The sequence below is a fragment of the Rhinopithecus bieti genome, unplaced genomic scaffold, assembly GCF_001698545.2.
Source record: "Rhinopithecus bieti isolate Rb0 unplaced genomic scaffold, ASM169854v2 scaffold_641, whole genome shotgun sequence".
In the NCBI taxonomy this organism is placed as follows: Eukaryota; Metazoa; Chordata; class Mammalia; order Primates; family Cercopithecidae; genus Rhinopithecus; species Rhinopithecus bieti.
In genome coordinates, this window is record NW_016803417.1 from 2,849,352 (window position 1) to 2,861,679 (window position 12,328).

Here is a 12,328-nt window from a genome sequence, read left to right on the forward strand (position 1 = left end):
TTCAGTTCCCACCTATGAGTGAGAACATGCGGTGTTTGGTTTTCTGTTCTTGTGATAGTTTGCTAAGAATGATGGTTTCCAGCTGCATCCATGTCCCTACAAAGGACGCAAACTCATCCTTTTTTATGGCTGCATAGTATTCCATGGTGTATATGTGCCACATTTTCTTAATCCAGTCTGTCACAGATGGACATTTGGGTTGATTCCAAGTCTTTGCTATTGTGAATAGTGCCGCAATTTCTCAGTTCATGAAAGATTTCCTACAGCTTCTCAATATATGAAAGGTTTCTTTTTCCCCATGTCAGTCCTCAGCTCTCCCTCTTTTTCCCTTATTCTGAGTCTTAGTTACTGAGATAACTCATTTTTCTCACTGGAATCTGAGCTTCTCTGTATCATTGACCAATTCGTGAGTGGTAAAACGTTTAATAACATAAATTAATACTTGAATATATAAATTTCACCTCTCAAGATTAGGAAATGTCAGGTTAAAGTCTAGCAGATTGCCTTAGTATAGGACTTCTCAGAGCCTCTCTTATTGTTATGAGCCTCAGCTGTCCTCAAAGCAGTGGTTAAAGTTCACAGTATTTTCCAAATCTATTTGACTATAGCAGAGTTTTTCAAAGAGCACCTCATGAACCTGATGTTCTATGGAACACACTTGGAGGAATATCGGTGTAGCACACTCCATCCATTTTACTGATGGAAAAATTGGGGTCCATAGAAGAAAAGTGTCTTGCCTAAGTCATGCTGTAAGTTATTGATGGAGCCAGAATTTCAAGCCAGGTCTCCTGTCTCTTAGGTGTTCTTTGCTCAGTAGAAGAAAAATGGTCATGGGTTTACCTTGTGATAAGTAGCTTGTGAATTATTCTTTCTCTATTGTTGATGCATTTGAGGAGTGTCATCCTCCTTCTATATCAAAACCAGATGAATGAAAATGTTTACAACCATTCCAGTGATCAACTGTCAGATAGTAGAAGGAGATAAAGACAAGAGATAAAAAGGAGTTAAAACCTGGAGATGCTGGGTGTGACAAAGGTGGTTCACTGTTTAGCAAAACTTCCTGCTCCCTCCCTCATGTGAGTAGGTAGGGATGTAACTGTGCATCTAAATATGGCCATGTGGCAAGTTCTCATTAATGGAGGTGTAGGTGGGGTTTTAAGTAATAAAGATACTTTCTCCACCTTCTTGCCCCTCTGCCATCTAAATGCTGCGAACTCAGGCCCTAGAGAATGGCAAAGCATGCAACAGAAGGAAGCCTCCTAGCTAAACCCAAATGTGGAAGAAAGCCTCTGATTGACCAGAGAAGACTCTTACATGAGCAAGAAATATGCTTCTATTGTGTCAACCACTGAGTTTTGGCTTTGATACAACAGTTCACATTGCCCTAGTTAATGTAATGGGAGGTGGAAGGAAATATGGGGCAAAAGAAGAGATGAGAGATGTCAAAAAGTATGGGTTGATGGGTCAAAAATTTGGGGACACATCCATGTCATCTGAACCAGAAAAGAACCCGGAACAAAGCAAATCAGTCCTTTTGCTCGGGGACTGAGGGGACCAGCAGACACAGCATCCTTCACACCATGCCCTCCTTCACCCTACCTTCATTCAATTGCTAAACCTGCCTCGTTCTGCTAAGTGTTCAGGTAGTATCTACTTCTCTCCATTCTCACTGGCAGAACCTGGGTGGTCATCTTCATCTGTCGGCGGGATTATTCCGGTACTCTGTAACTAGTCCTATGTTCTGTTAGCCACCCCTTTTCCCCCTCATAGATCCATTCTCCACGCTGTGGCCAGAATCATCTTCATTATATTCTAATGGGATTATGACCCACTCCTTAGGCCCTGGCTTGAACCCTTCAATTAATTCTCAGTGTGATTACAATAAAGTTCAAAACCCTATGTGGCCCTGCATGATACGGCCTCTGTTTCAGCTGTCACCTCTCCAGTCCTTAGACTCTATGTTTCAGCCACTGTGAACTTCTTTTGGCTCCCTGAGTGGGTCATACTTTTCTTGCCTCTTACCCATTACATAAGACACTCCCACTTCCCAAATGTCCTTCCCCTTCTGTCCTCTCCATGTCCCTTCCCACCAACAGTTTGACTCCCACTCAACCTAGCTGTCACCTTTTCTGGGAAGGTTTCTCTGACATATTCAGACTGAATTAACTTCTTATTTTCTGTCTGTCCTTAGTACCCTGTTCATGCCCCTATCAAAGCACTTTCATACTCTACTTAATTTTCTGTCAGTATCTTCTGTTAGACTGATGCTTGAGGGCAGAAACACCTCAGTCGCCATTAAATCTGAGCACTTCATGGATGTTTGGTACAGAGAAGGCATTCAGTACTTTTTTTGCTTGTTTTTTAGCTGGGTGAATGGGTGGGACAAATACCTATTTGATACAAACCAAAGAAAAGGACATACATTGACAATAAGCAATGTTGGTTAACCATTAGTGAAAATAGAATCACATTTTTTCATACATTTATTTATATAATCTGATCCATAAATATCTTTTAACATATGATTTTCCAAAGTTGCTGTGTTTGACTCTTTTAAAGGATTTGACTGATTTGCTTAATTATTTATTTGTTTGTTTGTTAATATGTGAGTAGACAAGCCAGCACATCTTTCTCACTCTCTACAAGCCAGAACTGGAAGAAACCTGGTTGCTGGCTCAGGAGGAATGAACCACGCACTGGGTTAAGACCTTAGCTCTGGAATCAGAGCTGTCTGAGTTTAGTCCTGCCATATGATTTACCAGCCGTGTGACCTCAGGTGATGAATTAATATTTCTGAAGTCCTTATCAGAGTGCCTAGTACCTATTAAGAATGCAACAGTGGGTAGCAATAATCATCAATGTTGTATTCTCCACAAAAATTAACTTTTATCATTATCCTTCCTTAATATTGTTGTTAAACTGTGACTAACGCATCCCGGGGGTAGGGGGTTGTACACTGTGTGCAGGAAAAGTAACCAGAAAGATCAACCCTATGAGATCATCAGGAAAGACCTAATGCTTCTCACTGGACAGACAAGAAAACCCACACTCAGCAGGGTTAGGAGACCTGCTCCAAGTCACGTAGCTAGTAAGGGCAGAGCTGAGTCAAACCAGAACTTCTGATTCCAAAGCCAGTTCTCTTTCCACTACACTGCATGGCCTCTGGGTGTTAGCATTTCCAGGTCCCACCTACTTCCAAATATCTAAGGTCAAACAGGACTTTGGATTCCAAATATGCACACTAGGACTGCCTGTTCCCTTCTCTCCATTCACAGGTATGTGGCACTGTGGGCCCATGGGGCATTCTGCCCAGGCTGCAGAGCTCTCGAATGTGCTTCCCTTCCCCAAGCTGTCTTCTCTGTCAAGGGCACAGACTGGTTCCCATAGAGACCGAAGTACCCTTTCACAGAGTTGCTTCTGCGTTTCTCTCTGGGACTGGGCTGGGATTGCTATCTACCTCTTGCACTTTAGAAGTCCAGAGAACCCAAGACTTTTGTGCTTTGTAGACACATGCCACAAAAACTGAGCACACTTACCAACTGAACAAACATCAGAATGTGCCAAATCTCTAAAGTCCAATTCTTAGTGCAAACTGTCAAAGCAGATAACACTTACAGTACTCAGAAGGTCATAAATTGTCCAAGCTCGATAGGACCTGAGGCCTCTTCTAGTCTGAACTATTTATTTTGCAGAGGAGGAAATATGGGCATAGAAATGGGCAGGAACAGATGTCCAGGCTTTGGTGATAGTGGTTGTGGGGTGTCTCCTGGGTCCCATTCCATCATCCGTCTTATCACATCCATATACATCTTCCTGGAGACTCATCATAATTGGATACCCCTTACAGAGACCAGCTGCCTGAGACATAGACACCTGCTCAGGACGTTGACTATCACTATGGGGAGCCGTTTTGACACAGGCCATTGTTAGCGACTGGGAACGCCTCCTAAAAATGAGATGGTCTGAAGGGGTCCCAGTACTTGGGGACTGTGTGTAATAGGAGGCTTAAGAGAGGCTCCTAGACTGTCTCTTGATTGCCTGTATGATATTTTGTGAGAATGTAAACCTACCTCACTATTAATTTTAGCAAAATAAAATTAAAAAGCAAACAACCAAATGAAAAGAGATGTCATATAGAAAAGAAGTATGGACAATTCTAGAGATGTTTCAAGAATAGTGTTCATCACTGGTGCTCCAGTACACAGAGAAATGTGCTGGAGAGGTTCATTAGGATTCTTGAGTCAAATCAAAGGCTAGAATCAGGCTTGTGGTTTCAGGCATCCAGTAGCAGAGGTTAGCTCTAGAGTGGGGTTGGAAATAAATATTACCCCAGGTACCTACCCCACCCTTAACTTAGTGCATCCCAGTAGGTGGAAGGGAAATCTTAAGGGACCAAGATGGGTTGATCCATTCCAGGAAGCTTTGATGTTTTCAAAATCACATAGGATATTGAAGTCTTAGAACCTCCCAGGGGGTTCCTGAACCAGAATTTGCTTCAGTCGGACAGATAGGGAACACATCTAGTGTCCTCTGTTCTCCACGGTTTCTCATCTTCTGAACCTCCACTTCCAGTCCTAAATCAGAGATAGGCAGTCCCCTGCAGTATGGTGATGCCACATGCCAGAGGGCTAAAGGAGGTCTCTCTATTGCACAGGACCATTCACAGGCAATGGAGTGAATCTGAAGGGGATCTGAAGGGGAAAATTGCCTTTTGAGCATACTAAATTCCATTCCATTTAAGGCAGGAGACAGTGTTTCTTTATTCTTAAGCTTCCATTATCCTCCTTGGTACCCAGTGCATGGAAGAGACTGAATAAACATCTGACGGATAACTAGGTAAATGAATGAATGAAAGAATAAAGTGAGTATTTGAGTTAGTTAGAAAAAGAGTGAACTATATAGGCTAGAGAATGAACTGCCAAAAAGAACCCACAAGGGAACTGCAAAATCTCGATAATACACACATAAATGTTCATGAATTCTATGATGGAGAAAGAAGTTCATCTGTTTATATAATTCCTATCAATACTGTATTTCCTCTTAGGTTTCTTAAACTCTTTAAAACAAGAAACTTTTAACTATTTTGTTCTCTGAACATTTAAAATAACATTTTGGTGTTATTTCTTTCATTTTTTTCTAGCTGGTGAAGTATGTATTCCAATGAGCTGTTTTTCACTTAGCCTCACTCAGTGTCTTTGTCTGTAGTCACCACTTGGTCTTTTCACCACTATATGTACTAACACCCTGGTAAGAAAGAGATAAATGGAAGCAAAATAGCAAAGTGGTGAAGAGGAGGGTTCTAGAGGCAGACAACCCTGCAGTCCTGAGTCCTGAGTCCACTGTTTAACAGAGTGACTTTGCTTAGCCTGTAGATTATAATGGAACTTGCCTGTAAGTATGATTATGAGTAGTCCTGGAAGGATAATACATTGCATTGTGTTAATCACACCGTGAATGATCAATGAATTTTAGTTACTGGTATCATTATATTGTATTGCTATACTACTGTATTATATTAAATCATATTGTATTATATCAATCATATCATCTATTATATATCAGTAGCATATTGATTGTGGTCTTGTAAAACCAGTGTCTATGGATGTGTTGAACAAAGCCACATCCTCTAGAGAGTCCTCCAATCACCTCCTTAACTTTCTGCCCCAGATTGAGACCACCGCTTATTTCTCTCTTATGTAAATTCTGAAAGTAGTACCCAGTGGTCTTCAGGGAGAGAAATCTTGTTTTTTCTCTGAAACAACATTCAGCTACACCCGTGGCTGGCTTTCCCTACGTGTGTCTCCCTCCCTCTCATTCAGGAGAGGCCATTTGAGTTCAGAGTCCTGATGTGAGGCTTGCGTTTGAGGAAGGAAAACCACTTCAAATCTCATTTGTTGGCCTGACTTTCACCCTTCCCCTCCAGCATTCCAAACTCCCACTCACATCAACAAGCTAGAATTTTAAACTTGGTTGGAACTGTAAAAACTTGAGGTTATTAGAGCTCAAGGATAGGGCAGGAGCTGAGTCTGACAGCTTGTTTTACTCTCCGCACTGAGGCAATCAAGGCCAAGGCAGTGTCAGGGGAAGGCCAGGTTTTCTTGTAGCCTTGGGCTGTTGGCCTTATGCTAGGGAAGGGAGGTGGAGCTGAAGATCTGGCATCAAATCAGAAAAAATAAGGTACATTGATTCACTCAACTCTGTTCTTAACCCTGTGGCAAACACATTGGCTAACTTCTCTGCTCTTCTTTTTACCTTCTTTAGGTTATCCAGTTTTCTAGGTGGTAGAAACATGTTCAAGGAAGATGCAGCCCTTTCCTCCAGCCTGAGAGAATAAAGCATCTTTGGCTTATGCCAACCATGACAATCCCATTCCCCTTTTCTCATGATTGATTTGGGAATGGGCAAGTGACCCAGTCCTGACCAATGAGACCAAAGAAACAGTCTATTGGTCAGCTTATCTCAGAAGATTTTTGTTTCCTGCTATAAACAGTAAGTTTCTTCCTGCCTGACTTAAATGCAGTTGTGTGCAAACATGTTACTTGGAGCTACAGCAACGATTCTGTGACCATGAGGCAATAAGCCAAGAACAAAGGATAGAATAGTGAAAAGACAGAGTATTGAATTTTTTTATGATATCATTGAACTAGTGGACCAATGTGGAGCCATCTACTTTTAGTCTTTCATGATTTATGAGATGATTAAAAATTTCTTTCGTTTTAACCATTATTTCTTTTCTGTTACTCAAAACTGAAGACATCCTACATAATACAAACACTATTCAACCTGGGTTGTAATGTATCTATTTTCAGATCTGTGTGTTCTGTCTTAATGATTTTTGTATTCTTAGCACTGACTATAAGCCTGCTACTTAGTAAGACTTCAATAAATGACTGTTTAAAAAGGTCTTAGATGATTAAAAAAAAATTCTGTAGTTGCTGAAATATGAAGACCAGGAACCAATTTCAGGTTCTATAAATTTCTAGCTTCCTTTGCTTCTGGAGTATTCTTCATTTCTGTCTGATTCTACCTTTACTAAAATGAATGAATGATTGAGGACTATGAAAAATGGCTGGTATAGTGGCTACTGCTGAGAAGTATCTCTTGGAGATTCCCAGAAATTCCATCAGCCACATTCAGACCTAACTCTCTGATGATCAGTGTTTCTGAACTCAAACCAGTATACATAATCAGTGGACTATTTAAAGTGGTATTGGCCTAGAATATCTAGGACACATGTTTTATGCATTCAGTAAGCATTTGTTTAATGTCTCTTATCTACCAGGCACATTATTATGCACTGGGCATATAGAGATGACCAACCACACGGCCTCATTCCTTGAAAAGCTTACAGTAATCAAACAGGGTTAGTAGCCTAAAGAGAGGTAATAACAAGTCTTACACCCAGTCTTCTTAGCATAGTATGGTACTACCACTGAGTTAATTAAGATAACAAAATTCCTAGATATATATCTTTGATGCAATGGTTTCCATAAAAACTTTCCAAGCTTGGTCCTCCCCAGCTGAGTTCATTTTGGAAGGTGACTTTCTGCTCTCATCACCTAAGCTCCTTAGCATGTACCCTGTGTTCTCCAGAGGCACCCCTTGCCCAGAGTGTGCCCTCCGCATGGTTCCCCCAGAACACCTATTTCAAAGGAAAAGAAGTTTGATCATTCAGTGAAGATTTGGGGGGCCACTTTTCTATGTGGGAGGATTATGAGTAGTGCCTTGCTCCCCTTTGAATTAGTAAATATACAGAAAATATAAATTAACCCCCTTTCTGGCTGGGCACGGTGGCTCATGCCTGTAATCCCAGCACTTTGGGAAGCCGAGGTGGGTGGATCACTTGAGGTCAGGAGTTTGAGACCAGCCTGGCCAACATGGCAAAACCCTGTCTCTACTAAAACATAAAAATTAGCCAGCTGTGGTAGCACACATCTTTAGTTCCAGCTACTTAGGGGGCTGAGGCACAAGAATCGCTTGAGCCTGGGAGGCAGGGGTTGCAGTGAGCTGAGATTGTGCCATTGCACTCCAGTCTGGGTGACACAGCAAAACTCTGTCTTGAAAAAAATAAAATAAAATAAAATAAAATAAAATAAAATAAAATAAAAAATAAGTTAGACCCTATTCTTCTTAGTTAACCATGACTTCTGAAGGAGGTCAGAGCTCTTGTGCTCTGCATCTCTGGTCCATCAGCCTCAAGGCCACCTTTCAGGTCCAGATGAAATATAAGTGCACAAAGGCACCAGACTTAGCATTATTAGTTTCCCCACTGGTCTGATTTTTGTAGAAATTGTCAGGAACTGATTTTCTGCCTTTTCTTCCTAACAGACAAGCCTTCCTGCCCTCCCTGACACAGCTCTTCCCTGTCTCCTACTCTCTGGTCATCAAGCTTTTAGAGATGCCCTGGCCTTCTGCTAGTTGCCCCAGCTGTACTTTTTCTTCTTGGGAATGCATTGATTCCAGAGCCTGACTGGGAATAAATCTCAGTGCCTCCATTTAGCAGTTATGGGATTCAAGTTACTCTTACTCCCAGTGCCTCAGTTTCTGCACCTGTAAAATGGAGATTTACCACCTTTCCTTCCAGCATTACTGATATTGTTTGGCTCTGTGTCCCCACCCAAATCCCATCTCGAAAATTAATCCCTATAGACCCCACGTGTTGAAGGTCCTGGTGGGAGGTGATTAGATCTTGAAGGTGGCTTTCCCCATGCTGTTCTCGTGATAGTGAGTAAGTTCTCATGAGAACTGATGGTTTTATAAGTGTTTGACAGTTTCTCCTTCACGCGCTCTCTCTTCTGTCTCCTGCCACCACGTAAGATGTGCCTGCTTCTCCTTCCCTCATGATTGTAAGTCTCCTGAGGCCTCCTCAGCCATGAAGAACTGTGAGTCAATTAAACCTCTTTCCTTTATAACTTACCCATTCTTGGGCATTTCTTTGTAGCAGTGTGAAAACAGACTAATGCAATTACCATAATGGACTTTCAGTTGATGAACTTGCATCACTATCTCCTCAACCTGCAGCTGACTTCCTACTGTAATTGTTCACCATGCAGACATTTGTTTGTGGAGCTACAAGCATAACCATCATGGTATTTAAGATTCATTCTGTGTCTGGATTTATGCACTTCATGAAAAATCATCAGACTGTCCTTATTATTGGTGTCTTTTTTCTGTATATATGTTATGCTTCAATAAAATATTTACTTAAAATTGTTTTAGGTATGTCAAACTCACTACACCAGACAGGGCTTACTTTCTCACTCTGTTATCTTTATCCCTCTAATTAAAATGATTACACATACATCTGTACTTATTTCAGAAAAATAACTATGAACAGCAAAATTTAATAATTAAAAATCATCCATTCCCATTCCCAGCACACAGAGACAATCATCACTAATATTTTAGAAGGTGCATATCATATCTTACAACAAAGAAGAAATAATGTTAATAAGGTTTTATAACTTTTTGATATAATCTGCCTGTAACTTCCAGAATATTATTTTTAAAGGCTGCATTATGTTCAATTCAATGGGTGTAGCACAATTATTTAACCAATCCCTACCGTTAGAGGTATAGATGGTTCTGTATTTAGCAATGCTGCCATGAACAGCTTTGGAGCGAAATCATTGCATTGCATTGGAGTTTCACTCCACTCAGATTTCAGTTATTCACACCACTCTTTCCAGACTCCTTTAGGCTTCTTGGTCTTGAGGGAATTCAGAATCGCTTTATTAGGCACTACATCTTCTGGACTTTTCTTCTGAAAGATTTATGTTCCACTGAAACAAATAATGGGCTTGATAGAGCCATTTTCAAAGATATGACGGGAAGGAACAGAGGCTCTTTGGATCAGAAAACCCATTTGCTGGAGTAAGTGGGCACAGGGGACCTGAGGATCTCAGACCCCTGCCTTGCTGAGGGCTGATGCAGTTTAGGAGCCCTGTGGCACCTTACAGTGGTATTTGCTTCCTGAGTGTTATTTGCAGTGTTTCTATGGTGCTAATGACTGCAAATTGCTAATGGCTGTGAAAAGCTAATTGTTGTGCAAGGTGTTTCTCTCTGTCCCAATTGCCAGGGGAGTGCACAGTCATGGTTAAACAGAGACTCATTAGCACCTCTGATACAGTCCTCCTGGGGAATCCTCAAAGCAGCCTGGAAAATAACCAAGTCTCCACCATCCAGAGCCAGGAGGCTTTGTGCCTGGCCCGCAATAAAAAAAACAAGAGAGGCAAAGATCTAGGAAGCACCACCCAGAAGGAAACAAAGGAAGCAGGAGTGGTGTGTGATGTGCTTCAGCTGGTGAACCAAAGAAGTAGAAAGGACATGGTCTTTGTAGGCAAGTTTCCTAAAATAATACCAATGCAGTGGCTAGGAAGTGCCAGACACTATGCTCAGTGCTTCACGGCTTTTTCTCTTTGAATCACACCCACTTTTCAGAGGAGTACACTGAGGCCCAGAGAATGAATAATTCTACTACCTCCCACCCCCCTGCACACACACACACACACACACACACACACACACACACACACACACTAGGAGAGAAAGAATTTGACCGCTAAACTTAATTCATTATGTTCCCTAAATACCTCATGAAAGTTGGGCTGTTTAAAAAACACTAGCAACAAGCCCACATTGGCAGATGAATGTTATTTTTCTCCTGTATTCCTATAAGTAAGGTGCAATGTCTCTGCTTCCACTGATGTCCTGTATTCTAAGCTATCCACTTAAAAACATCTATTTGATTGACGATGTATTTTTTCCCTGTCCTTTGACTTGAGTTTAACAATTCACCTGATAAGGCAAACTTAGGCATAATAATGTTTGTTTGAATTCAGAGTGTGACAGTTTTTACAAACTCTTTTTTCTTTATGGACTCATTAGAATTTTTCAGCTAGAGGTACGAGTTTCAGAACTGCCTACTCCTTCCACCGCCCCCCAAGTTCTTTAAATGTGTCTTGTAACCTGTGCCTTCCCTTCTCCCAGGCACTAAAACCTTTTGTTGCTTTGTGCAACACACAGAGTTGTGTTTCCAACTCCACAAAACTTTTTCAAAAAGAGATTGAATCAACAACAATAGAAATGGATGGAGTAGCTATGTCTGGAATTGCCATAAGACTGTTTGCTCGAGTTCATCCTGCACACTCTTTGAAAGACAAAGTAGAGGGGCCATTCCCAAAGGAATAGCAGTCTGCTAACACAGCACAGAGGAAAGAAATACTGGAAAGCAAAACACTGCCATTTACAATTGCAGGAAAGTTGCCTGGACAATACAGAGACTCAGGGGATGAAGAACTGGCCTCACCTGCCATCTTTCCCATCCTTTTTCCTGCCTCATTAGTTTAACAGAGATAGCAGGTGCCTGTATTGACTTGACTGTTAACAGGGCAAAGAATTAGCATTAAAGTTAATGTTAAATTCTCAACCAACTCAATTGATTCAACAATGAGATTTGGCGTGGTCAAAGAAATTTAACAACAAAGGAGTTTACATTATTTCCAGCTCCCCAGGAAGTGAGATGTGCTGCTTACAGCTGATGAACTATTCCTGACAATTATTCTAAATGGATGATTTAGTGCAGTAAGAGAAGTTGATGCAAATGATGTCATCTGAAAGTTAAGAGAGAAAGCAAAGGGGCAAGATCCTGAGTTGGTAAGAAAATGGTCCCTCCAGAGAGTCAATCTCATTTGGTGCTTTCGGATCTCAGTTCAGGATGGGTTACTTCAACTCAGGTTGAGCACAAAAGAGCCCCTGCCATTCCTGTTGGTCACCACGCACCAGAGCCAAATGAGGACAGCCTATTTCCAGTGTTGCTGAGCTGACAGTTGCCAATAGCTGTCACCCCCTGGTTGAAAAGACAGGACCATGATGTGAGAAGGCCCCTCCCTTGCTTGCATGTGGGAAATGCAAGGTCTTCCTCCAGCAGCTGAGCTCGTGGTCAGAATAGGAGCAACCATTAGAAAAAGACTTCAGTAAGCTGGATGTATCTTTGTGGTTTCTTCTTGCTGGGAGTTTGGAACAAGGCCAAAGACATTCATAATTCCTGGAAGAACATCCTCCTCCTGCTGTGTAAATGAGAACCATTTAGGAGAGAAACAATGGTAATCTCCTCCCCTAAATCTGTTCTCATCCTGAATTTCTTTCTTTTTTTTCTCTTTTTGTGAAAGGCTCTACTTACCAACATTTGCCTAAGCCAGAAACTCAGCACTCACTCAATACCTCCTTTCCCTTCACCACAGTAATTCAATTTCCAAATCTGGTAGTTTATACCTCTTTAATATTCCTTGCATTTTCTCTTCTCCCTTCTCACTTGTTCTTCCCTGGT

General features: G+C 41.4%; 1 long non-coding RNA gene across 1 annotated transcript in view; it reads left to right on the top strand.

Moving 5' to 3' along the window:
• The window catches only part of LOC108536399 (uncharacterized), a 66,343-nt gene extending 59,442 nt beyond the window's left edge, over positions 1-6,901 (top strand). Inside the window, exon 2 of the long non-coding RNA XR_001887508.1 lies at positions 6,262-6,901. This is a non-coding gene — a long non-coding RNA (uncharacterized LOC108536399). The remainder of the gene's footprint in view (positions 1-6,261) is intronic.
• The last annotated feature ends 5,427 nt before the right edge of the window (positions 6,902-12,328 follow it).